General features: G+C 36.2%; 1 pseudogene; it reads left to right on the forward strand.

Annotated features, from left to right (window-relative positions):
- The first annotated feature begins 3,570 nt into the window (after positions 1-3,570).
- The window catches only part of LOC115420968 (serine/threonine-protein kinase SRK2H-like), a 33,449-nt pseudogene continuing 9,717 nt past the window's right edge, over positions 3,571-27,302 (forward strand).

The raw sequence follows: 27,302 nt of genomic DNA on the forward strand, positions 1-27,302 counted from the left end.
CACCATTTATTAAGTTTCCTAAATTCAGGATACAAAACGAGTTCATTTGGCGCCAGTAAGAACATCCATGACGTAGTTATCTTTGTAGAGGGTGTGCACGTGACGTCAGCACTAGCAAAAGTTACTGCAGTTCCGCCCACTGAGCGGCAGACAGAGGCAGATGAGTGACAACGTTGGCTTCAATACCGTCTGAACTGAAGAACAATATGGAATAAAAAATGGGGCAGAGCTGTTGTTGGTTGGTTGTATTTTCAGGTTCTTAAAGCAGTGGGAGCTATCGTTTACAGACACCGAAAGACAAAGAAGAGAGAAGGAGATGGATCCACAAACCCAGGAAACCAAACCTAGATCTGTGGATCCTGTTTGGTGTCAGCTAACATTCACTGATGCTGTATTTTTGGGTCCAATCAGACCTGAAATGACCCATTGTTTTGGCTAACGGTCCTTCTTAGTGCAGCTCTTGGTTTCATGATCAGATTTCCTGGTTTTGTCTTTTTGTGATTGTGAACCTTGTGCTCCTACATGATTAGTAAACTAACTGAAACTGAGGCCAACCTAGTTTACAAATACGGAGGAACTGGAGAATAAAGCTACGACGGAGTATTAGGACCACAGAAGAAAAGAAAAACACTGGGCACTACCAGAAGAAAGTCATAAAATACGATAAAACCTGTAATTTCATGAGAATAAGTCAAATACAAAAAGAATCACAACGTTATGAGAATAAAGTCGTACTTACAAAAAAACCCTCATAATTTAACAAAAATGTCATTCGTTTATGAGATTAAAGTCATCATATTCTGACAATATTCCGACTAGATATTGATTTTTGTTATTCTATAGTTTTCATTTCTTTTTAGAGCTACATCAAAACATTTTCAGACATTAACTTTCGGTTGGACAAAAGACAGAAAATCTTGCACTTTTATCTTGATCCTAACTCTATGCTGACAATACTGTAATTTCACAGCATCTCAACTGGAACATGGGATGATTCCAGTTGAACTTTACACCAAAGTCTGGATTGAAATCAACAGAGCATGACCAAAGAACTGCTGTGTGCTTTATTGTGAGATGTGTTATTTTTTATTTGATAAATTTCAGTATTAATGCAATTTTTAGTTGTCGAGTCGCTCTGAGGAATGACAGCTTTAGCCCCTAACCCTGACCCTGACCTGACCCTAACCCTGACCCTGACCCTGACCCTAACCCTGACCCTAACCCTGACCCTGACCCTGACCCTAACCTGACCCTGACCCTGACCCTGACCCTAACCTGACCCTGACCCTGACCCTGACCCTAACCCTGACCCTGACCCTAACCCTAACCCTAACCCTGACCTGACCCTGACCCTGACCCTAACCCTGACCCTGACCCTGACCCTAACCCTGTGAATGTTACTGAACTGTTGACTGCTCAAACATGGAATGATAAACCCTATCAGAATGTACCAGTGGGTCCATGGCCATGTTTGTGTATTTGCTAAGTGCTGCTGCGTCAGTTTGATCTGTCAGGGGTTGTATTCTGCCTGGACACTAGGAGGCAGTACAGACATTTTACAGACACTAAAGACAAACCTGAGTGTGTTTGTGTGTGTGAGTGCTCTGTTCTGAACCCATATGAAATGTGTGTGTGTGTTGTGTTTTTCAGTTCAGAAACAGAGGTGACAGTGTTTTGCTGTTTTATTGAAATAAAATTAAAGGAAACTGGTAAATGTGTGTGTTCTCATTGAACAGTTGGTTGTGAAGGCTTTGTCTAAGGATCTGTTCAGACTGCAGCCACATGGGACCTGGATCTGACTCAGACCACTTTCATATGCGATCCTAAATCTGACCTGGACCACTTTCATATGCGGTCCTAAATCTGATCCGGAACTGATATTTTCCAATGTGACTTCAGTCTGAACATCCAGGTCGCATTATCCGACCTTTACGTCTTTGAAATGTTACAAACATCCCAGTTGTTTGTTGGAGCGGAGGAAAACCAGATTTCTTTATGTAAACACAGTGTGTCTGAGTGGTCTCGTATTCCATCAGGACCTCTTAGTGCATGTGGGTCACTTCAGGGTCACATTCAGTCAGACTCAAAACTGATAGAAGTTGCATTTAATGTAGATTATGAACCAACACACAAACAGATTAAACCAAAATCTGAACTGTGCGTTAGACCTGCTGTGGGCGGAGCCTGATCTGTTCAACATTTATCAAAAAACACATAAACGTACAATTAGAGGTACTTAACTAACCCACTGTGGTAACCCTAACCCTAACCACTGTGGTAACCCTAACCCTAACCCACTGTGGTAACCCTAACCCTAGTGTTGTGTCGTTTCCTCACATTCCCTTTAAATCAACAGTCATTTATTCCAGGGTTATTACCTCAGAAAAACAGTAAAACATTCTTATTTATGTCGTCAAAATGATTCATACAATGCAAAAAAAAAATAACACACTGTCATTTTAAAATATTGAAAATCCGTTTAAAAAAACCCAAACCTTTTCTTGGTCATGTGTTTCTTCAAAGTGATGTCATCCAAGAGGAGTGAAGGGACGACCACTAGATGGCCTCCTTACTCTGCACTGCACTGGGAACGTGTTCATATGTCTGTTTGTATGCGATTGTGTGTTATTGTATGTTATTGTGTGTTATTGTGTGTTTTTGTGTTGTTGCAGCTCATTGTGTGTTTTATTCCACAGTATATATATTTGATGTACATACATATACATGTTTTATATAAACATATAAGACACTTGGTTCCATGCTGTCTTTCCGTCATCAGAGGCATTATATGAACATGTGTTAAAATGTGTTGTATGCGACTGTGTGTTATTGTGTGTTTTTTGTGTTACTATGTTATTGTGCGTTATGTGTTAATATATTATTATGTGTTACTGTATGTTATTGTATGTAATGTATGTTATTGTGATTTATTTTATGTTATTGTGTGTTATGTGTTATTGTATGTTACTTTGTGCTATTGTATGTTATTGTGTGTTATTATATTCTTGTATGTTATTGAACTTTAGTGTGTTTTTTTATTATGTGTTATTTTATGTTATTATGTGTTACTGAGTGTTATTGTTTGTGATTGTGTGTAATTTATGTTGTTTGTTATTTTGTATTATTGAATGTTATTGTGTGTTATTGTGTTGTTGCAGCTCATTGTGTTTTATTCCACAGTGTGTGTATAACATATATTTACATACATACAGATGTTTTATTTGAACATATGACACTCCTGCTTCTGTCTCTCTTTCCTTCGTTCAGTCTCTTCTCGTCCTCGCCGTGCGCGTGAGGCTGCTGCGCCGCTAGAGCGAGTCGGAATGCGCTGACGTCAGAAGGAAGCCGGACACGCGCGCGCGTACGGGATGTTCCGTTCTCTCGTGACGGTCCCGTTGGTGCGAGTGAGTGAGCGCGTGCGTGCGTCTATGCGGAGCCGCACAGCTCGAGACTCCGGAATGAACTGAGAGAGAGAGAGAGAGAGAGAGAGAGAGAGAGAGAGAGAGAGAGAGACGCGGGCGGACACGAGAAAAGTATGAGCTCACGCGAACAGAACCGCAACCCGCGAACATGGAGCTGCGCGAGAGGAGCCAACCGAGCACCGGAGGGTCGGCTGAGTGAGCACTGACACCGGCGGAGGAACGGCAGGAGGAACGGCGAGGAACGGCAGGAGGACCCGCATCCGGAGAAACCAACGCACAACAATGGTAAGTTAGCGCGAGCGCATTTTCCACAGCGGCTGCTCAGTCCGGTATGATGGTGTCAGGGAGCGTCGGTAGCGCGTGTTTGTTACCTCCGCCAAGGAACGGAGGAGGTTATGTTATGTATTAGGTATGTATATGTGTAAAACTAAGAGTATATGGGTTAGGTTAAAGTAACAAGAGTATATAGGGTATATATGAGTAAAACTAAGAGTATATAGAATATATATGAGTAAAACTAAGAGTACATAGGATATATATGAGTAAAAACTAAGAGTATATAGATATATATGAGTAAAACTAAGAGTATATAGGATATATATGAGTAAAACTAAGAGTATATAGGATATATGAGTAAAACTAAGAGTATAGGATATATATGAGTAAAACTAAGAGTATATAGGATATATATGAGTAAAACTAAGAGTATATAGGGTATATATGAGTAAAACTAAGAGTATAGAATATATATGAGTAAAACTAAGAGTATATGGAGATATATGAGTAAAACTAAGAGTATAGGGTATATGAGTAAAACTAAGAGTATATAGAATATATATGAGTAAAAACTAAGAGTACATAGGATATATGAGTAAAACTAAGAGTATATAGGATATATATGAGTAAAACTAAGAGTATATAGGATATATATGAGTAAAACTAAGAGTATATAGGATATATATGAGTAAAACTAAGAGTATATAGGGTATATATGAGTAAAACTAAGAGTATATAGGATATATGAGTAAAACTAGAGTAACAGGATATATATGAGTAAAACTAAGAGTATATAGAATATATATGTGTAAAACTAAGAGATATAGGATATATATGAGTAAAGCTAAGAGATATAGGATATATATGTGTAAAACTAAGAGTATATAGGGTATATATGAGTAAAACTAAGAGTATATAGGATATATATGAGTAAAACTAAGAGTATATAGGATATATATGAGTAAAACTAAGAGTATATAGAGTATTATGAGTAAAAACTAAGAGTATATAGGATATATGTGTGTACAACTAAGAGTATATAGGATATATATGTATAAAAATAAGCGTATATGGGATATATATTTAGTGTACAACTAAGAGCTATAGGGTATAGGTGTAAAACTAAGAATATATATATATTATATATATAGATATATAATTAATATATAATATATATATGTGTGTGTGGTGTGTGTGTGTGGGTGTGTGTAAAACATCTATATAGCATCTATATATATATATATAACATATATGGGTGGTGTGTGTGTGTGTGTGTAAAACTAAGAGTATATTGGATATATAGTGTAAAACTAAGGATATACAGGATATATGAGTAAACAGAGTATATGGGTATATATGTGTGTGTGTGTGTGTGTGTGTGTGTGTGTGTAAACTATGGGTATAAGGGTATATATGTAAAAACTAGAGTATATAGGGTATATATGTAAACTATGGGTATATAGGGTATATGTGTAAACTATGGGTATATAGGGTATATATGTATAAAACTAGAGTATATAGGGTATATATGTGTAAACTATGGGTATAGGGTATAGTGTAAACTATGGGTATATAGGGTATATATGTGTAAAACTAAGAGTATATAGGGTATATATGTGTAAACTATGGGTATATAGGGTATATATGTGTAAACTATGGGTATATAGGGTATATGTGTAAAAACTAAGAGTATATAGGGTATATATGTGTAAACTATGGGTATATAGGGTATATGTGTAAACTATGGGTATATAGGGTAATATGTGTAAAACTATGGGTATATAGGGTATATATGTGTAAAACTAAGAGTATATAGGGTATATATGTGTAAACTATGGGTATATAGGGTATATATGTGTAAACTATGGGTATATAGGGTATATATGTGTAAACTGGGTATATAGGGTAATATGTGTAAACTATGGGTATATAGGGTATAATGTGTGTAAACTATGGGTATATAGGGTATATATGTGTAAACTATGGGTATATAGGGTATGTATGTGTAAACTACGGGTATATGGGTTAGGTTAGACAAAGAACCCCACACAGGAGGTCTCTGCTGGGTCCACCTAACCCAGACGGGATGAGGGCTAACCCTAACCCTAGACCCTGCAGAGAACAGACCTGCTGATGATGTCATCAGGGTTATGACATCATCACCCTCTGACCCTCTTAGACCATCTGATGACGCTCGACAACCCACTGCACATTATGGTTTCCAGTTACAGTATTGATTGGGTTTGCCGTTTGTGCTGGATGAGTGTTATTGAGACGGAGCCAAACAGCCGCTGCATCGTAGACCACAACAGAATATTTGTCCTTTTTCCACCACACTCAGAGCTCCAGACATGGGTCCAGTATTTGGTTCTGTACCTGGGGTGTGACTGAGTGCTTTAGATGACCAGGCATTATCTGACCTCCTGTTTTCAGCCTTTTCCCTTTAGGTCAAAGTTCAGAAGCATTAACTGGTCTTTTTGATCTCATTGTATCATCATGTCTTTGTTCTTTAGGCAGAACCCCAGCTCTGAGGATCCACAGGCCTGGTCTCCTCCTGACACTTCCACACAACTCCTTTCTGGGTTCTTCCATTTCTTCCTGGCTCAAAGCCCCTCTTCCTCTTCCTTCCTGTCCTTCTGAACTGCGTTTCTTCTTCAAACATGGACTCAGATGAAGACGTGAAGGTGTCCCAGGACGAGCGCATCGAGCCCCGGAGCAGCCCCGGACGCTCGGACCTCAGCGGACTGTACCACTGGGACGCACTCTGGGCAGAGGACACTTTGCCGTGGTCAAACTGGCTCGTCACGTCAACACTGGGCAACTGGTGGCTGTCAAGATGATTGACAAGACCAAACTGGATGTCATGGCAACAAGCCACCTCCTACAGGAAGTGAGGTATTTAATAATTGCTACTTGTTCTGATAGAAAACATTGAAAACAAAGGCAGAGGCAGTGTTTTACCCACTTTTTAAAGTTCTGTTTGCATCATTTGATCCAAAAATAGACAAAAAGCCTCCTGCGTAAAACTGAAGATGCCCGGCAGAAGTTTGAACTCTCAAAGCCTCTTTATTTACTGATCTATTAAAAGCTAATTTCATTTTTGTGACCACATGTGCATGCTTAAAAATAACAACTGAATTCAATAATGAATCAGTGAATACTTTGAGTACTTAGTATGGTTAGTTAGTTCATACAGTTAGTTAGGGTTGGTTAGTTAGTAGTACGGTTAGTTCTAGTTAGTACGGTTAGTTTAGTTAGTACGGTTAGTTTAGTTAGTACGGTTAGTTCTAGTTAGTACGGTTAGTTTAGTTAGTACGGTTAGTTTTAGTTAGTACAGTTAGTTTAGTTAGTACGGTTAGTTCTAGTTAGTACGGTTAGTTTAGTTAGTACGGTTAGTTTTTAGTAGTATGGTTAGTTTTAGTTTTTGTTAGTCAGTACAGTTAGTTTTAGTTAGTATGGTTAGTTTAGTTAGTACAGTTACTTTTAGTTAGGGTTACGGTTAGGGTTAGTATGGTTAGTTTAGTTTGTACGGTTAGTTTTATTTAGTTAGTACGGTTTCTTTAAGTTAGTATGGTTAGTTTCGGTCAGAACGGTTAGTTTTACTTAGTACAGTTAGTTTTAGTTAGTACAGTTACTTTTAGTTAGGGTTACGGTTAGGGTTAGTATGGTTAGTTTTAGTTAGTACGGTTAGTTTTACTTAGTTAGTATGGTTACTTTTAGTTTGTTCGGTTAGTTTCAGTCAGTATGGTTAGTTTTACTTCATTAGTACGGTTAGTTTCAGTCAGTACAGTTATTTAAGTTAGGGTTAGGTGGTTAGTATGGTTAGTAACCCTAACCATACAGTGACATTCAGGGTTTCATAGGGAACAGAACCAGATGAATAAATAACCCATAAATAAACACTTGTACAAATGTTTTCTGACGCTTGAAGTCTGATGGAAGGAAGTGTTTGTTTTTGATGGTCATTTCTAAATAGTTTGACACTTTGGATTGATGAATATACAATTTTGTCTAAGTAATGGTTCAAGAAACACAAAAACATGAGAGGTGTCATTGCCAAACCAAACCCATTTCTCCGTCATGCAGTAAATGTCAGGTACATCTGAACGCTTTCACCCCCAGACCTTTTGGATGCAGACTCAAATCACTCAAATCTGTTCCAGGTGCATGAGGCTGGTGCAGCACCCCAACGTGGTCCGCCTGTACGAGGTGATCGACACACCCACCACCCTCTACCTGGTCATGGAGCTGGCCGGGGGGGGACCTCTACGACTACATCCTACGCCACGAAGGAGGCGTGGCCGAGGGGACGGCTAAGCGGCATTTTGCCCAGATCGTGCGAGCCGTTTCCTACTGCCATCAGCTGCATGTGGTGCACGGGACCTGAAGCCAGAGAACGTGGTGTTCTTCCCCCAGCAGGGGGCGGTCAAGCTGACAGACTTTGGCTTCAGTAACCTGTTCCAACCGGGGACCATGTTGGCCACCAGTGGCTCGCTGGCGTACTCTGCACCGGAGATCTGCTAGGAGAAGAATACGACGCTCCAGCTGTGGGTAAGAACCAGCAACGACTAGTCTGATTAAAGATGTCATTAGGAAGACTGAGGGCAGGGGGCCAAACATGCGGCCGTGGGCCAAAAACCGGCTCATCCAAGGGTTCAGTCCAGCCGGTGGATGAATTTATGACATACAGAAATTACCTGAATGAATGAATGAATGAATGAATGAAATCTTTATTTTGAACATGTTGACAGTGAAATCAAACAAAATCAACCAACAAAATAAAGTACTAGTACATGAATGATTGATAAGCAAACAGCAACAAATAAGTAAATAAATACTTATAGTAATAAATAATATAATAATAATAATATAATAGAACAAGTGAAATGAAATTATACATGCTTGAAAAGGAGTAGGAAGAGGTAAAGACTTATGTACTCCTACCCCCAATTTCTGTTCCTTTTGATCACTATATGGCAATTAGGGATGCACCGATACCACTTTTTCCAGACCGAGTACAAGTACTACATTTGAGTACTTGCCGATACGAGTACCGATATGCGTACTTAATAATTCCATTCCAGTTCTTAGTTCCTTTTGAAATGTGCTTTATGTCGTTGTCATTAGTCTGACTGGAACAAAGTGCTGCTACTGACATTTAATGTGTTGGAATGAGCGTTTGTCAATTAATCCACCAGGGGGCGCCGCTCTGAATTAACCATACTGGACAAATACCACGAAGAAAAGGAAAGTTAATGAGAAGAAGAAGAAGAAGAAAGTCAGTAATAACAAACCTGTAGACGACAGAGGAACACTACTGTGATACTAATGTTGCAGCGTTTTCTCTGTAAGGTTAAAAGTTTAGCTTCAGCAGGAAGAGAAAAGACAAATGAGTGAGAAGTTTCATTTTCACTTCGCTGGCCGCGGTCCGCACCACTCCGTACTCCGGTGGTATTCTCTGTCTGGGTACTCATCCCCATCAGCTGGAAAACAGATGGAATGTACGAGAGGACGGACAGAAGGCTGCGTCTGTATCTGTCTGTGAACAGTACTGTCAGTCAGCCTTACTTTGATCACCCTCATTTCTTTGGTTCAGTCTCCACACTCTTCACAATCACACACATTATTCCTCCTCCTCGTACCTGCTGCCTTGAACTGGGAATGTCACACGGCTGTAAGTGGGATCGGTGCAGTTGTATCGGATTACTTTTATGAGTACGAGTATGAGTACACACTGAGTATCGGAGCCGATGCCCGCTACTCGTATCAGTATTGGTGCATCCTCATAGCAATTATTATTTTGTGATGAATATCAATATAATACTTACTAATATTACTACTATAACTGCTAATAAATAATAATAATAATAATAATAATGAATAATAATATAATAACAATAACAACAACAACAACAATAATAATAACTAGAAAAGCACTTGGAGAGTGCAGACCTCCGCCAAGGCAGATCAGTGCCCCCCCCCCCCAATCATCACCAAAATTTAATCATTTGTCCTTGTGCCAGTATCAGCATTTCCTGAAATTTTCATCCAAATCCGTCCATAACTTTTGAGTTATCTTGGGCACAGACAGACAGACCAACGCCGACAAAAACAGAACCCTTGGTGGAGGTAATAATAGTATAACAACATCACACATCCTTTTCCTATATACACTAATATAATACATTACAGCTTATCCTGCCAGATATTAAAACCAGATCAGTTCAAATCTACATCATATCGTGCTGGTGTGCATGTGTGTAGATCAGGTGTGTCCGAGTATGTGTGTGTGTATTTGGTGAAGGATTAGTGTGTGTATCGGGTCAGTCTGAAGCCCAGCCTGTAGACAGCACATGGACATGTTCTGCAGAGGAACTAACACTGGGATCACATACAATACACCACATGCACACACATGCCACCACACACACACACACAACCACACACACACACACACACACGCAACACACACACACACACTCACACACACACACACTCACACACACACGCACACACGCACCACACACGCACAACAATGCACACTCACACACACACACTCACACACACTCACATGCACACACTCACAAACACTCAACATGCACACACATGCACACACACACACACACAACACACCACGCACACACAACACACAAACATGCACAACGCACACGCACACACCACACACACATGCACACACTCACACAACACACACCACACACTCACACATGCACACACTCACACACACACTCACACACATGCACACAATGCACACACACACACACACACACATGCACAACACGCACACACTGCACAGCAAGCACTGTGTGTGTGAGTGTGTGGTGTATGATTGTGTGTGTGTGCGTGGACAAAAGAGAAGAACCATAGAACATTTCCCCTCTATCTATAGTATTTTTTTTCTGTATCTATAATATTTTTTTCTCTCTGTATCTATAGTATTTTTTCTCCTCTCTATCTTAGTATTTTTTTCCCTTCCTGTAGTATTTTTTTTCTCTGTATCTATAGTATTTTTTTTCCTCTCTGTATCTATAGTATTTTTTTCTCTGTATCTATAATATTTTTTTCCTCTCTGTATCTATAGTATTTTTTCCCTCTCTATCTATAGTATTTTTTTTCCTCTCTGTATGTATAGTATTTTTTTTCTCTGTATCTATAGTATTTTTTTCCTCTCTGTATCTATAGTATTTTTTTTTCTCTGTATTATAGTATTTTTTCCCTCTGTATGTATAGTATTTTTTCTCTCTATAATATTTTTCCTCTCTGTATCATAGTATTTTTTTTCCTCGTATCTATAATATTTTTTTTCTTCTCTGTATCTATAGTATTTTTGTCCTCTATCTATAGTATTTTTTCCTCTCTGTATGTATAGTATTTTTTTCTCTGTATCTATAGTATTTTTTTTCCTCTCTGTAATAGTATTTTTTTTCTCTGTATTTATAGTATTTTTTTCCTCTCTGTATGTATAGTATTTTTTTCTTCTCTATTAGTATTTTTTTCCTCTCTGTATGTATAGTATTTTTTTTCTCTGTATATATAGTATTTTTTTTCCTCTCTGTAGTGTAGTATTTTTTTTCTCTGTATCTATAGTATTTTTTCCCTCTCTGTATCTATAGCAATTTTTTCCCTCTCTGTATCATTGTATTTTTTCTCTGTATCTATAGTATTTTTTTTTCTCTGTATCTATAGTATTTTTTTCCCTCTCTGTATCTATAGTATTTTTTTCCTCTCTGTATGTATAGTATTTTTTTTCCTTTTCTATAGTATTTTTTCTCTCTGTATCTATAGTATTTTTTTCTTCTCTGTATCTATAGTTTTTTTTCTCTGTATCTATAGTATTTTTTTTTCTCTGTATCTATAGTATTTTTTTTTCTCTGATTATAGTATTTTTTTCCTCTCTGTATGTATAGTATTTTTTTCTCTGTATCTATAGTATTTTTTTTCCTCTCTGTGTATAGTATTTTTTTTCTCTGTATCATAGTATTTTTTTCCTCTCGTATGTGTAGTATTTTTTTTCTCTGTATCTATAGTATTTTTTCTCTCGTATCTAAGCATTTTTTTCTCCTCTGTATCTATTGATTTTTTTCTCTGTATATAGTATTTTTTTTTTCTCTGTATCTATAAATTTTTTTCCTCTGTATCTAAGTATTTTTTCCTCTCTCTATCTATAGTATTTTTTTCCCTCTCTGTATGTATAGTATTTTTTTTCTCTTTTCTATAGTATTTTTTTCCTCTCTGTATATAGTATTTTTTTTTCTCTGTATCTATAGTATTTTTTTTTCTCTGTATATAGTATTTTTTCTCTCTCTGTATGTATAGTATTTTTTTTCCTGTATCTATAGATTTTTTTTCTCTGTATCTATAGTATTTTTTTCCTCTCTGTATGATAGTATTTTTTTTCTCTGTATGTATAGTATTTTTTTCTCTGTATCTATCGTATTTTTTCCCTCTGTATCTATAGTATTTTTTTTTTCTGTATCTATAGTATTTTTCCTCTCTGTATGTATAGTATTTTTTCTCTGTCTATAGTATTTTTTTCCCTCTCTGTATGTATAGTATTTTTTCCCTCTCTATCTATAGTATTTTTTTCCTCTATGTAGTATTTTTTTTCTCTGTATCTATAGTTTTTTTTTCCCTCTCTGTATCTATAGTATTTTTTTTCTCTGTATTTATAGTATTTTTTTCCTCTCTGTGTGTATAGTATTTTTTTCTCTGTATCATATATTTTTTTTCCTCTCTGTATCTATAGTATTTTTTTTCCTCTCTATCTATAGTATTTTTTTTCCTCTCTGTATGTATAGTATTTTTTGCCCTCTCTGTATCTATAGTATTTTTTTCCTCTCTGTATCTATAGTTTTTTTTTTTCTCTGTATTTATAGTATTTTTTTCCTCTCTGTATGTATAGTATTTTTTTTTCTCTGTATCTATAGTATTTTTTTTTCCTCTCTGTATGTATAGTATTTTTTTTTTCCTCTGTATCTTTAGTATTTTTTTCCCTCTCTGTATGTATAGTATTTTTTTTTCTCTGTATCTATAGTATTTTTTTCCTCTCTGTATGTGTAGTATTTTTTTTTTCTCTGTATCTATAGTATTTTTTTCCCTCTCTGTATCTATAGCATTTTTTTCCTCTCTCTGTATCTATTGTATTTTTTTTCTCTGTATCTATAGTATTTTTTTTTCTCTGTATCTATAATTTTTTTTTTCCTCTCTGTATCTATAGTATTTTTTTTCCTCTCTCTATCTATAGTATTTTTTTTCCCTCTCTGTATGTATAGTATTTTTTTTCTCTTTTTCTATAGTATTTTTTCCTCTCTGTATCTATAGTATTTTTTTTCCTCTCTGTATCTATAGTATTTTTTCCCTCTCTGTATGTATAGTATTTTTTTTTCTCTGTATCTATAGTATTTTTTTCCTCTCTGTATGTATAGTATTGTTTTTCTCTGTATCTATAGTATTTTTTTCCTCTCTGTATCTATAGTATTTTTTTCTCTGTGTCTATAGTATTTTTTTCCTCTCTGTATGTATGGTATTTTTTTCTCTGCATGTATAGTATTTTTTTTCTCTGTATCTATCGTATTTTTTTACCTCTCTGTATCTATAGTATTTTTTTCTCTGTATCTATAGTATTTTTTTTCCTCTCTGTATGTATAGTATTTTTTTTCTCTGTGTCTATAGTATTTTTTTCCCTTCTGTATGTATAGTATTTTTTTTTCTCTGTATCTATAGTATTTTTTTTTCCTCTGTATGTATAGTATTTTTTTTCTCTGTATCTATAGTATTTTTTTTACTCTCTGTATCTATAGTATTTTTTTTTCTATGTATCTATAATATTTTTTTTCCCTCTCTGTACGTATAGTATTTTTTTTTCTCTGTATCTATAGATTTTTTTTTTCCCTCTGTATGTATAGTATTTTTTCCTCTCTGTATCTATAGTATTTTTTTTCCCTCTCTGTATGTATAGTACTTTTTTTTCTCTGTATCCATAGTATTTTTTTTTCCTCTCTGTATGTATAGTATTTTTTTTTCTCTGTATCTATAGTATTTTTTTTTCTCTCTGTATGTATAATATTTTGTTTTCTCTGTATCTATAGTATTTTTTTTCCTCTCTGTAGTATAGTATTTTTTTCCTCTCTGTATGTATAGTATTTTTTTTTCTCTGTATCTATAGTATTTTTTTTTTCTCTCTTTATGTATAGTATTTTTTTTTCTCTGTATCTATATTATTTTTTTTCCTCTCTGTATGTATAGTATTTTTTTCCCTCTCTGTATGTATAGTATTTTTTTCTCTGTATCTATAGTATTTTTTTCCCTCTCTGTATGTATAGTATTTTGTTTTTCCTCTCTGTATGTATAATATTTTGTTTTCTCTGTATCTATAGTATTTTTTTTCCCTCTCTGTATGTATAGTATTTTTTTTTCTTCTGTATCTATAGTATTTTTTTCCCTCTCTGTATGTATAGTATTTTTTTTTTCTCTGTATCTATAGTATTTTTTTCCCTCTCTGTATGTATAGTATTTTTTCTCTCTGTATCTATAGTATTTTTTTTCCTCTCTGTATGTATAGTATTTTTTTTTCTCTGTATCTATAGTATTTTTTCCCTCTCTTTATCTATAGTATTTTTTTTTCTCGGTATCTATAGGCTTTGTTTTTCCTCTCTGTATGTATAGTATTTTTTTTTCTCTTATCTATAGTATTTTTTTTCCTCTCTGTATGTATAGTATTTGTTTTCTCTGTACTATAGTTATTTTTTTTTCCTCTGTATGTATAGTATTTTTTTTCTCTGTATCTATAGTATTTTTTTTCCTCTCTGTATCTATAGTATTTTTTTTTCTCTGTATCTATAGTATTTTTTTCCCTCTCTGTACGTATAGTTTTTTTTTTCTCTATATCTATAGTATTTTTTTTCCTCTCTGTATGTATAGAGTATTTTTTTTTCTCTGTATCTATAGTATTTTTTCCTCTCTGATCTATAGTATTTTTTTTCCTCTCGGTATGTATATTTTTTTTTTTTCTCTGTATCTATAGTATTTTTTTTCCTCTCTGTATGTATAGTATTTTTTTCTCTTGTATCTATATTATTTTTTTTTCTCTCGTATGTAAATAGTTTGTTTCTCTGTATCTATAGTATTTTTTTTCCCTCTCTGTATGTATAGTATTTTTTTTTCTCTGTATCTATAGTATTTTTTTCCTCTCTGTATGTAGTAGTATTTTTTCCCCCTCTCTGTATGTATAATATTTGTTTTCTCTGTAATCGTATAGTATTTTTTTCCCTCTCTGTATGTATAGTATTTTTTTTCTCTGTATATATAGTATTTTTTTTCTCTCTGTATGTATAGTATTTTTTTCCCTCTCTGTATGTATAGTATTTTTTTCTCTGTATCTATAGTATTTTTTTCCCTCTCTGTATGTATAGTATTTTTTTCTCTCTGTATCTATAGTATTTTTTTCCCTCTCTGTATGTATAGTATTTTTTTCTCTCTGTATCTATAGTATTTTTTTCCTCTCTGTATGTATAGTATTTTTTTCTCTCTGTATCTATAGTATTTTTTCCCTCTCTGTATGTATAGTATTTTTTTCTCTCTGTATCTATAGTATTGTTTTTTCCTATCTGTATGTATAGTATTTTTTCTCTCTGTATCGTATAGTATTTTTTTCCTCTCTGTATGTTATAGTATTTTTTTCCCTCTATGTAGTATAGTATTTTTTTCTCTGTATCTATAGTATTTTTTTCCCTCTCTGTATGATAGTATTTTTTTTCTCTCTGTATCTAGTAGTATTTTTTGTCCCTCTCTGTACGTATAGTATTTTTTTTCCTCTCTGTATCTATAGTATTTTTTTTCCTCTCTGTACGTATAGTATTTTTTCTCTTTTTTCTATAGTGTGCTTTTACAAGCTGGGACGCTCTGATGTTTACAGGCGGATGGTGGAGGGTTTTTTATAAACAGTATGAGGCTCTGGTTGTGTACAGGTACAGTTTGTTTGGGTTATGGAAGCTGGTGGTTTTATCTGTGAATCTGGACCAAATTTAGAAGCTATGAACGCTGATTACAGTTGCATTGCACTGAATACAAGTTGCACTTTGGGGCTGTCTTATCTGTTTGTGTGGAGCAAAAACAGCGCATACACTGAAGTTCTGCACTTTTCTCTGGGAATGTGGCCTCACTCGTTTCTATAGCCCCGGTTGTTTTTCTTCCTATAACCTACGTATAAAAGCGGCACAGAGTGATGAAACACCGCTCACATGCATCCATATCTTCAACATGACCTGTGAGTGCATTAGTTCCTTCCTGTTTCTAAATGTGTCCACATGAAGAACACCCATTTCTATCTATTTGTGGATCTTCTTCATTTTCCCATCCTCCTCCAATGCTGTTTTCTGCTTCCCCCTTTTTTTTAAAATTCTACACCAACATGAGTCACGCAACCTCCATATATCAGGATTATATCATCAATCTGACACAGATACAGCATCCCACCTTAGAAACACTGCTGTTAGTTGTTTTCAGGTTTGGTGTAGGTTTGTATGTTCCACTTATGGCTGAAGTTGGTATGTGCTGACCGTTGAATTTGACATGAATATAGAACAAAAGACCACCTGAAATGCAATGAAGAAGACAAATAATTCATTTCCATGTGCCATGCATTCATATTGTTAGTTGCAGTAGAACTGACTGCAGCTGCAGGATGAGGAGAAGAGCAGGGAAAATATCCTCTAGAGACCCAGCAATGCATTTTTGTCCTCTATAGGAGACAATAGTTAAACAGCTTTACTAAAAAAAAATGCTCTCTACTGTAAAGGACATTTAAAATAAATCAAAACACAAAATGTATTGCATGATGCTGTTTAACATCAAGACAATTATTTAAGAAAAAATAGGACTATTTATCCCACTGTGGGGAAATTTCACCATTAATAGAAGCAATATACGACAAGCAAGTAGAAAAAAAAAGACCAAGGATGAGTGAAAAAGGAAAATATAAAGAGAAAATTCAGAAATCGGGTATTTATATAAATATAGAATTAGAATTAGAATTATGTAGTATTTACATATTTACATTGTTAATGGGCTCTATACACAGCCCCACTACTTCTGAACTTCAGGTGGCTCCTTTATTTCCTGTCTTTCATTATTGGACACTGATTAATCCAGGTGTGTCTAATTAATCAGTAGTCACAACTAGAAGCAGCAGACACACCTGGATTAATCAGTGTCCAATAATGAAAGACAGGAAATAAAGGAGCCAACTGAAGTTCAGGAAGTAGTGGAGCTGTGCATAGAGCCCATTCCCCCCCGCCAGGGAGGTGTTGTGATCACTTTGCTTTGTGTGTTTGCTTGTTTGTTTGTTCTCATCTTTAGTGTAAAACTCTTCCCCCCATCTTTCCCAAATCTTCCCCACAGATAGGCCTAGGCCCTGGGACCAGCCCAGTACATTTTGGTCCCAGTAGGCCAAAGTTCAAGGTCACAGCAAGGTCACAACTTCTACAGTTTTCCATCTGTCATCATTGAGACATTTTCCAAAAGTCATCAAAATTCAAATGACTCCGATTCTCCTCCAGTTGGATCCACCTGTAGCTTAGAACAATCTCTTGTATCTGGAACTAAATTGTCCACATCCACTGTGGAATGTGGACTCTGTGGACATTTACATTGAACACCGAAAATCCCATTTCCCACACATTTAAAATTAGAACTCAACTAATATTGATGTGAATTGAATCTAATTGGACAGACACATGACTGGGACCAAGCTTCAACTTTTTCTTCTGTATGGAACAACCTGGAAACTGTTGGATTGAAACAGAAATAGTCGATCCACACATGCACAGCGTTCAGGGTGTTTGGCAGAGGTTGGTGTTCTCTGAACACTGGTTGTTTAATGTAAGAAAACATCAAACTTTGACTTCCCCGGGTCTCCTTTCCTGTTTTTACATTCTTTTCTTAAATATGGAGTACATATACTTTGTAGTGTGTTCATATTTTAATCTGAGAATTTAAGTTTAGCTGAGAACTACTTGTGGAAATTTCATTTCAAATTTCCCCCAATTACCACCAAAATTTAACCATTTCTTCCTTGTGTCAGTATCAACATTTCCTGGAAATTTCATGAAAATCCGTCCATAACTTTTTGAGTTATCTTGCTAACAAACAAACAAACACACAAACACACAAAGCAAAGTGATCACAATACCTCCTGGAGGGAATAAACATTCTTGAATCTCAGAAGGGTGTCGTTGATGAAGAAATCGTACTAACAAAACAACACTATTTTGGCTCGATGACAGATAATTCTACATATTGACCTTTCAAAGGCCTGTTGGCTTGAACTGGTTGGTTTTATGTTAGCGTTTTACCCAAGGGAAGCTAATCTGCACACTTTGAAATCCTAGTGTCATCACAAAACTGGAGAAGGTTAGGGCCCGTGCAGGCTTAGTGTGTGTGTGTGTGTGTGATAATCCTGAGTGCTGAGCTTCAGAGGAAGACATGTCCCTTATTGATCTCTGCTTAATAAGGTGACTCATTAACCCCGTCCATACAGTCCAACACTGCTGCGCCTCAGACACACAGTCCATCCACTGGGGTTCCTCAGACCTGGACAGCATGTGTGGCATCACTGACCTATGTGTTTATTATATAGTTCCATAGATGCTAGAGGTTTATAGGATTTGTACTAACTGTAGAGTAGTAGTAGATCCACCGGTAGTACTAGTATTTGTAGTAGTTGTATATCCACTGTTAGTACTAGTACTTGTAGTAGTAGTAGATCCACTGTTAGTACTAGTATTTGTAGTAGTAGTAGATCCACTGTTAGTACTAGTATTTGTAGTAGTTGTATATCCACTGTTAGTACTAGTACTTGTAGTAGTAGTAGATTCCACTGTTAGTACTAGTATTTGTAGTAGTAGTAGATCCACTGTTAGTACTAGTATTTGTAGTAGTTGTATATCCACTGTTAGTACTAGTACTTGTAGTAGTAGTAGATCCACTCTTAGTACTAGTATTTGTAGTAGTTGTATATCCACTGTTAGTATTAGTATTTGTAGTAGTAGTATATCCACTGTTAGTACTAGTACTTGTAGTAGTAGTAGATCCACTGTTAGTACTAGTACTGTAGTAGTAGTAGATCCACTGTTAGTACTAGTATTTGTAGTAGTAGTATATCCACTGTTAGTATTAGTACTTGTAGTAGTAGTATATCCACTGTTAGTATTAGTACTTGTTGTAGTAGTAGATCCACTGTTAGTACTAGTATTTGTAGTAGTAGTAGATCCACTCTTAGTACTAGTATTTGTAGTAGTAGTAGATCCACTGTTAGTACTAGTATTTGTAGTAGTAGTAGATCCACTGGTAGTACTAGTATTTGTAGTAGTTGTATATCCACTGTTAGTACTAGTATTTGTAGTAGTAGTAGATCCACTGGTAGTACTAGTATTTGTAGTAGTAGTATATCCACTGGTAGTACTAGTATTTGTAGTAGTAGTAGATCCACTGTTAGTACTACTATTTGTAGTAGTAGTAGATCCACTGTTAGTACTAGTATTTGTAGTAGTAGTAGATCCACTGTTAGTACTAGTATTTGTAGTAGTTGTATATCCACTGTTAGTACTAGTATTTGTAGTAGTAGTAGATCCACTGTTAGTACTAGTATTTGTAGTAGTAGTAGATCCACTGTTAGTACTAGTATTTGTAGTAGTAGTAGAAGATCCACTGTTAGTACTAGTATTTGTAGTCGTAGTAGATCCACTGGTAGTACTAGTATTTGTAGTAGTTGTATATCCACTGTTAGTACTAGTATTTGTAGTAGTAGTAGATCCACTGTTAGTACTAGTATTTGTAGTAGTTGTATATCCACTGTTAGTACTAGTACTTGTAGTAGTAGTAGATCCACTGTTAGTACTAGTATTTGTAGTAGTAGTAGATCCACTGTTAGTACTAGTATTTGTAGTAGTAGTAGATCCACTGTTAGTACTAGTATTTGTAGTAGTTGTATATCCACTGTTAGTACTAGTACTTGTAGTAGTAGTAGATCCACTGTTAGTACTAGTATTTGTAGTAGTAGTAGATCCACTGTTAGTACTAGTATTTGTAGTAGTTGTATATCCACTGTTAGTACTAGTACTTGTAGTAGTAGTAGATCCACTGTTAGTACTAGTATTTGTAGTAGTTGTATATCCACTGTTAGTACTAGTACTTGTAGTAGTAGTAGATCCACTGTTAGTACTAGTATTTGTAGTAGTAGTAGATCCACTGTTAGTACTAGTATTTGTAGTAGTAGTAGATCCACTGTTAGTACTAGTACTTGTAGTAGTAGTATATCCACTGTTAGTATTAGTACTTGTAGTAGTAGTATATCCACTGTTAGTACTAGTACTTGTAGTAGCAGTAGATCCACTGTTAGTACAAATACTTGTAGTAGTAGTAGATCCACTGTTAGTACTAGTATTTGTAGTAGTAGTATATCCACTGTTAGTATTAGTACTTGTAGTAGTAGTAGATCCACTGTTAGTACTAGTATTTGTAGTAGTTGTATATCCACTGTTAGTACTAGTACTTGTAGTAGTAGTAGATCCACTGTTAGTACTAGTATTTGTAGTAGCTGTATATCCACTGTTAGTATTAGTACTTGTAGTAGTAGTAGATCCACTGTTAGTACTAGTATTTGTAGTAGTTGTATATCCACTGTTAGTACTAGTATTTGTAGTAGTAGTAGATCCACTGTTAGTACTAGTATTTGTAGTAGTTGTATATCCACTGTTAGTATTAGTACTTGTAGCAGTAGTAGATCCACTGTTAGTACTAGTATTTGTAGTAGTTGTATATCCACTGTTTGTATTAGTACTTGTAGTAGTAGTAGATCCACTGTTAGTACTAGTATTTGTAGTAGTTGTATATCCACTGTTAGTACTAGTATTTGTAGTAGTAGTAGTAGATCCACTGTTAGTACTAGTATTTGTAGTAGTTGTATATCCACTGTTAGTACTAATATTTGTAGTAGTTGTATATCCACTGTTAGTATTAGTACTTGTAGCAGTAGTAGATCCACTGTTAGTACTAGTATTTGTAGTAGTTGTATATCCACTGTTAGTATTAGTACTTGTAGCAGTAGTAGATCCACTGTTAGTACTAGTATTTGTAGTAGTTGTATATCCACTGTTTGTATTAGTACTTGTAGTAGTAGTAGATCCACTGTTAGTACTAGTATTTGTAGTAGTTGTATATCCACTGTTAGTACTAGTATTTGTAGTAGTAGTAGATCCACTGTTAGTACTAGTACTTGTAGCAGTAGTAGATCCACTGTTAGTACTAGTATTTGTAGTAGTTGTATATCCACTGTTAGTATTAGTACTTGTAGCAGTAGTAGATCCACTGTTAGTACTAGTATTTGTAGTAGTTGTATATCCACTGTTTGTATTAGTACTTGTAGTAGTAGTAGATCCACTGTTAGTACTAGTATTTGTAGTAGTTGTATATCCACTGTTAGTACTAGTACTTGTAGTAGTAGTAGATCCACTGTTAGTACTAGTACTTGTAGCAGTAGTAGATCCACTTCTGTTTGTGGGTCCAGTGTGGTTCCTCAGTTCTCTGCTGCATGTGTGTGTGTGTCTTCTGTTTGTGGATGTTTGAAGTTGTTGATGATAGTCATATGATGTGGAGCACAGACAGGACGGTCTACAGGGCATCTGCGCTTACATAACACATCAGCCTTACTGTGTGTGTATGTACATAGTGTATATAAGTGTTAACGTTGGCCTTCACATTCGGCTCCTTGTGCTCAGAACTGTGACAGTGTGTTCTGTAAAGTCTTCCTGAAAACTCAGAAAAATGATTGGAAGGAGAGTGGAGATGAAGTCAGGCCTGGAAATAAAGAAAATGTGAGGAGACGGTCCCAAAACAAAGGACTAAATGGACTAATGTGGTACTGATGTGGTACTAATTTTATTTTACTTTTTTTTTTAGAAATTCTCCCTTACATATGCTAACCCTTTAAAGGCCCATCAGTGAGTAGCATCCAGGATGAACCCTTAAAGATCCAAATGTCCACCTTTAACCCTTACAGTAAAAAAAATTAAATTTATCTTCCAAATAAGGGCAACAGGAAACCACAGTTTTTTTTTTGTCTGTACTTGCAGTAGGTTGGACTGTATTGACCCTTAATGACGTCACTTCCTGTTGAACTCGGCACAAGTGCAGTTTATCAGTCAACACTGTGTTTTTTTTCTGCTGGTCTTCACAAACATGGTGGCTTCAGTAAATATGAAGCCAGTGTGTGTGTGTGTGTGTGTGTGTGTGTGTGTGTGTGTGTGTGTGTGTGTGTGTGGGTTTGTGCAGGCCTATAATGCATGGTAAGAATGTGTGATATTCCCCACAGAGCAGAGAAAAGTACACTCCCAGCAGCAGCAGCACTCAGTGGCTTCTCCTCCTCCTGTTGCGTAACCCTGGTCTTTGAGCGTGCCCGTGAGCGTGCACGTGTGTGTGTATGGGACTGAAGGCTGTTTGTACCGTCAGTGTGTGTGATGTGGGACAATGGTTGAATGTTCATCACACAGGGGACTGGGGACGTGTAAGAATGCACTGGTGTTTGAACATGTGTGTATTCATTTAAAGCAGGATAAGAACCGTCTACTTCGTACTTTTATTTACAGTTACAGTGCTGCTTCTAAATATAAATTAATAAGTGTTACTATTGGGGAAATGTATATTCGCTTTCATGTCTCAGATGTTGTTCACATAGACGGACAGATTGTTGTTATTCTTATTTTCTATCTATCGATCTATGTCATGTTATAATATAACATAATTACTTTTTAGGGGCTTGGGCACAGACACAAGCCACTCTGCCCCACTGCAAAGCTATAGGTGTAGTACAGGTTCTGTTAGGGTTAGTGGGTTAGGGTTAGTTCTGTGGGTTCTCTTAGGGTTAGTGGGTTCTTTTTTTTTTTAATACTTTATTTAGAATTTTTAGCTTTACAAAACTGAGCAAAACATGCCACCCACCCCCCCAAAAAAAGACATAAAGGCTGCCAGACAGTTATAAACTATATAAATAGACTTATAAAAATAACAGTTACAGTAATAAAAGTCAAAGTAAAGCAAGTACCACATGAAGAGTTGAGTCGGGCGTCACAGCTGACACTGGGCGGGAAGGGTCGCCAGATTCTTTCAAACCTGTTCTGTTCGTTGGGTTTATGCAGTCGCAGTCTTTCCATTTGAATAATTGAATAACATCTCGCTGAGCCAATGAACAAATGAGGGTGGAGTGGTACACTTCCAGTTCCAGAGAGTAAGTTTGTTAGCCCACCACCACCCCCAGATGCAGAGCGACCTGTGTGTCCATGCAGAAGATCAGAAGTCTGGGCAGAGCGTCCCAGGATGGCCAGGTCACAGCTGGGCCGAATGACTGTAGAGTAAGCTTTGGACAAGTGCTCAAATATAGCTGACCAAAAATAAAGCTCAGTAAATCTGTGTAAACAAAATTCATGATTTTTGGCAAATTTAAAACAAGTAATGAGGTAAAGGTACAAACAGAGGGTGTAGATATAGAAAGGGTGAATCAAAACAAGTTTCTTGGAGTGATAACTGTTGATAAAATTTGCTGGAAACCTCACATAAAACATGTACAAAACAAACGATCCAGAAAGCATCTCAGTCCTGGCCAGAGCAAGGAGATATTAGATCAAAAATCACCTTCAGATTTTATATAATTCATTGATCTTACCATACTTAAGTTACTGTTTGGAGGTATGGGGAAATACATATACAAGTTCATTACAAAGACTTTTTCTACTGCAAAAAAGAGCAAGAAGAATTGTTCACAATGTTGGTTTTCGTGACACAAATCCACTATTTTTCCAATGTAAAACTTTAAAACTCATTGACCTTGTGGAGTTCAAAACTATTCAAATAATGTATAAAGCAAAGAATAACTGACTGCTGGGCAGTATTCAAGAAATGTTTAGTGAAAGAGAGGGAGGCTCTGATTTACAGGAAAAGTTGAATTTAAAGATTCATTAAGTACGAACTACGTTAAAAAGTTTCTGTATGACCATCTGTGGAGGAAAATTATGGAAGAAATTGTGTGTGGAGATAAAACAAATATCAAACATAATTCAGTTTAAGAAAAGATACAAAGAATTGATTCTTGAGAGGTCCAGTATTTAATAATGATAATGAGGCTGTTTGTTTATGAATGATGTTGTACTGATAAATCTGCTGGAATTAGTGAAGAAAATGGTTGAATTATTGAGTCTGTTTGTTTGACTGCACTGACATGAACAGACTGTTGTGAATAATTTAGTTACTGGCATTATGGATTTGTTGTGGTTCGATGCTAAAATTAGGAAAATAGTATTGTTTGATTCTTGTATTAAGTTCATGATAAAGGGTTAAAAGCACTGAGCGGTTTGGATTAAATCAGTTTATACTTCTTCCTACTCCTTTCGACCATGTAATATCAGACTTGAATGTACTTGAAGATAGATCTGTCCATTTAAATGTTATTTTTGATTTGTCTTAATTTGCTTTTTTTAAATTTATTTTTCTTTGCATGTTTGAAATAAATAATAAATAAACAATAAATAAATAAATAAATAAAAATTGTGCAATGTAGGGCAAAACCAGAAAAGATGTGCAAGTGAACCCTCAGCAATATGACACTTATCACAAACAGGAGACACAGAGGAAAAATACAATTTAGCTTTGTTTAGAGTTTATACAGTCTGTGCAACACCTCATACTGAATTAACCTATAACACGAGTAATAGACAACAGTGGACCCGAGACAGTGCCTCCTCCCAGAGTTCTGCAGATATTTCAGAGTTCAAGTCTTTAGCCCAGGCTTCCCTAACAGAGTCTGAGGGGACTGGAATAGTAAAAGAACCAACAAAGTTTGATTTTAACTGTTTGGAGTCTGGAGGGAGCAGGAGGGTCTCAAGAAAAGGATGGGTGGTAGGGGTGGAATCAAGATGTGGCCAGTTCTCCTTGACATAGTGTCTAATTTGGAGGTAGCGAAAAAATTGAGAATTCGGAAGACTGAATTTACTGCTTAGCTGAGCAAATGATGCTAATTGGCCGTAATGTACAGATCTGAAAATGTTCTAATACCCTTTTCCCTCCAGAACACAAACACCCCATCCAACCGGGCAGGCAAGTAGGAATGGTTTTGGCATATGTGTGTGTGGATAGAGGCAAGCCACCTTTATCTGATTTATGATTCGCAAGGAGTTCTTCACAGTGAAGTTTGGCTGAGTTAATTTGGCTACTGAGGCAGAGTCAGAAAACAAAGAGCAGGAAGTGAGGACATGTGTACCGCAGCAGCTTCCAGCTGTAGACGTAATGGATCTCCTCAGCTTTAAACACTTCAGTGGGTAAGAGTCCTGGAGTTGGCTGCCCACTAGTAGTGTTTAAAAACAGGCAGACCTAGACCACCCATTTTGGAAAGTTTTTGAAGGTGAGCCTTGGCTATCCTGTGTGTTGTGTAACCCCACACTAGGGATGGACACGATATGAAACTGTCATATCACGGTTTATTGTGACCAAAATTATCATGGTTATCATTATTATCGCGGGTATTGTTGAAATTGTGCTCAAAATGTTTCATAAAGTTACTGATACACACACCAAATAATTTAACCAAGTTGTATTTTGAAAAAAAAAAAAAAAAAAAGTAATTGGTACAATGTCCCTTCTGTGTCAGAAACATTCAAATATTAACCTTAGTGGTCTGAGCCTATTTTGTCTGTTTTTCAGTCCTTTTGATTTTGCCTTTATATACTATAGAAACAAATGTTTACTATCCCCATGTTTGGATCTGTTTTTTCAGCACAACTTCATCTATATCATCTGTCTATTATTTTTACACTTTAAACCTACTATAAAAACATAAAAGGACAGAAAACAACAAAAAAAATCAAAAATCCAATTTGAAAAATGTATATACTTTATTGCATAAATAACACACAGATGCTTAACAAACCTTTTCGAAGACTTAAAGTGAATATTGGTTCCAAATATTGGTAAATAAAATTAAAATTGTAATGAATTAAACTATACTCAAATATTGACATAAAAGCAGATCTTTACATAGATGTTTTCTCCGGAAAAGTGCAGTAATCAAACACGGTTATCATGAGAATTAGAATTTAAATGGTAATACTAACCGTTGGCGATTTTACTGTGGTTTATCGGTTATAACGGTAATCACTACATCCCTACCCCACCAAAGGGTAAGATGATAGAGTCAAGCTTCTTAAAAAAAGATGCATTCAAGTAAATTGGCAAGTTTGGAAAGGTATAAAAACCAAGGTGGACTCACCACTTAGATCCCATTTACCCGACCAATCGTGGATAGGGGCAATATTCTCCAAGACTCAATATTTGTTCAGAGTCTTTCTATAGCTTCTGTAAAATTTAATTTGAAGAGATGCCTTGGGCTTTTTGTCAATTTCAGCCCTAATAGGTAAAACAGTCCTTCACTAGTCTAAAGGGTAATTTTGTCAAGAAATCATCAGTAAGTTGATCTGTTAAGGGCATGAACTCACTTTTTCTCCAGTTTATGGTATAGCCAGAGATTCTCCCAAAGAAATGTATATATTCTAGTAAAACAGGGGGTGTGTGGGTCCTGTCTCGTATTCCAGATGATTCCGCTCATCGGTGCCAGCTGTAAATGTTTGGACGTCATTAGTCTGTGTACAGATCAACAGTGAAACGTGACAGCTACACTACAGACATACGCCCATATTTGCCTTTGAAATGACCCAGAAACAAAGGCAACGTGAACAGAATCAGCGTTTTCTCAGATACATGATCTGGGTATATTTCCACGGTTACATCATCATTCACACACAATGTGAACTCGATGTTCTGCGTTCCCAACGAGAGGAGGAAGAGAAAGGAGAGGAGGAAAGCAGGCTCATTCTCAGAATAGCACAACAAGCCCTGTGTTTGTGTTTGTTCTGGCCTTCAGCCCTCAGCTCTGGGTTCTCTGCAGGCGTGAGCGGGTTCCCTTCAAGAGCACACAGTGTTCTGGTCTGGGTCTGGGTCTGGGTCTGGGTCTAGGTCTAGGTCTAGGTCTAGGTTAGGGTATGGGGGTTAGGGTTTCTGAGTTGTATGGACCTCATTTCTCTGTGTCTGCGTAGTTTACAGAGGAGGGAGGACAAGAGGAAGGAAAGGGAGGAGACAGGAAAAGAACATAGTGTCAGTGCTGTCAGTCAGCAACTGTGTGTGTGTGTGTGTGTGTGTGTGTGTGTGGGGTGTGTGTGTGTGTGTGTGTGTGTGTGTGTGTGTGTGTGTGTGTGTGTGAATCAAACGTACCCAGCCCACATGTGCAGCCGAGGCCAGACTCTAGCCCAGACTCTAACCCTAACCCAGACCAACTGGACACCCCACACTCGCTCCTCTACTGTCCTCCTCTTTTCCACGGTCTTCTGTTTGTTTTTGTCTTTTTTCATTGACTGGATCGAAGTAAAAGTCTGAAGTGAACAAAGGAACGCCTGCTCATAGTTTCTACCTTGCCTTTTTTTTTTTTTTTTTGCCAATATCAAGTCTTGTACTTCATAGGATTTGACCTAACTGTCTTTGTAATGCAGTACA

This window comes from Sphaeramia orbicularis, chromosome 6, assembly GCF_902148855.1.
Source record: "Sphaeramia orbicularis chromosome 6, fSphaOr1.1, whole genome shotgun sequence".
NCBI classification, from domain to species: Eukaryota; Metazoa; Chordata; class Actinopteri; order Kurtiformes; family Apogonidae; genus Sphaeramia; species Sphaeramia orbicularis.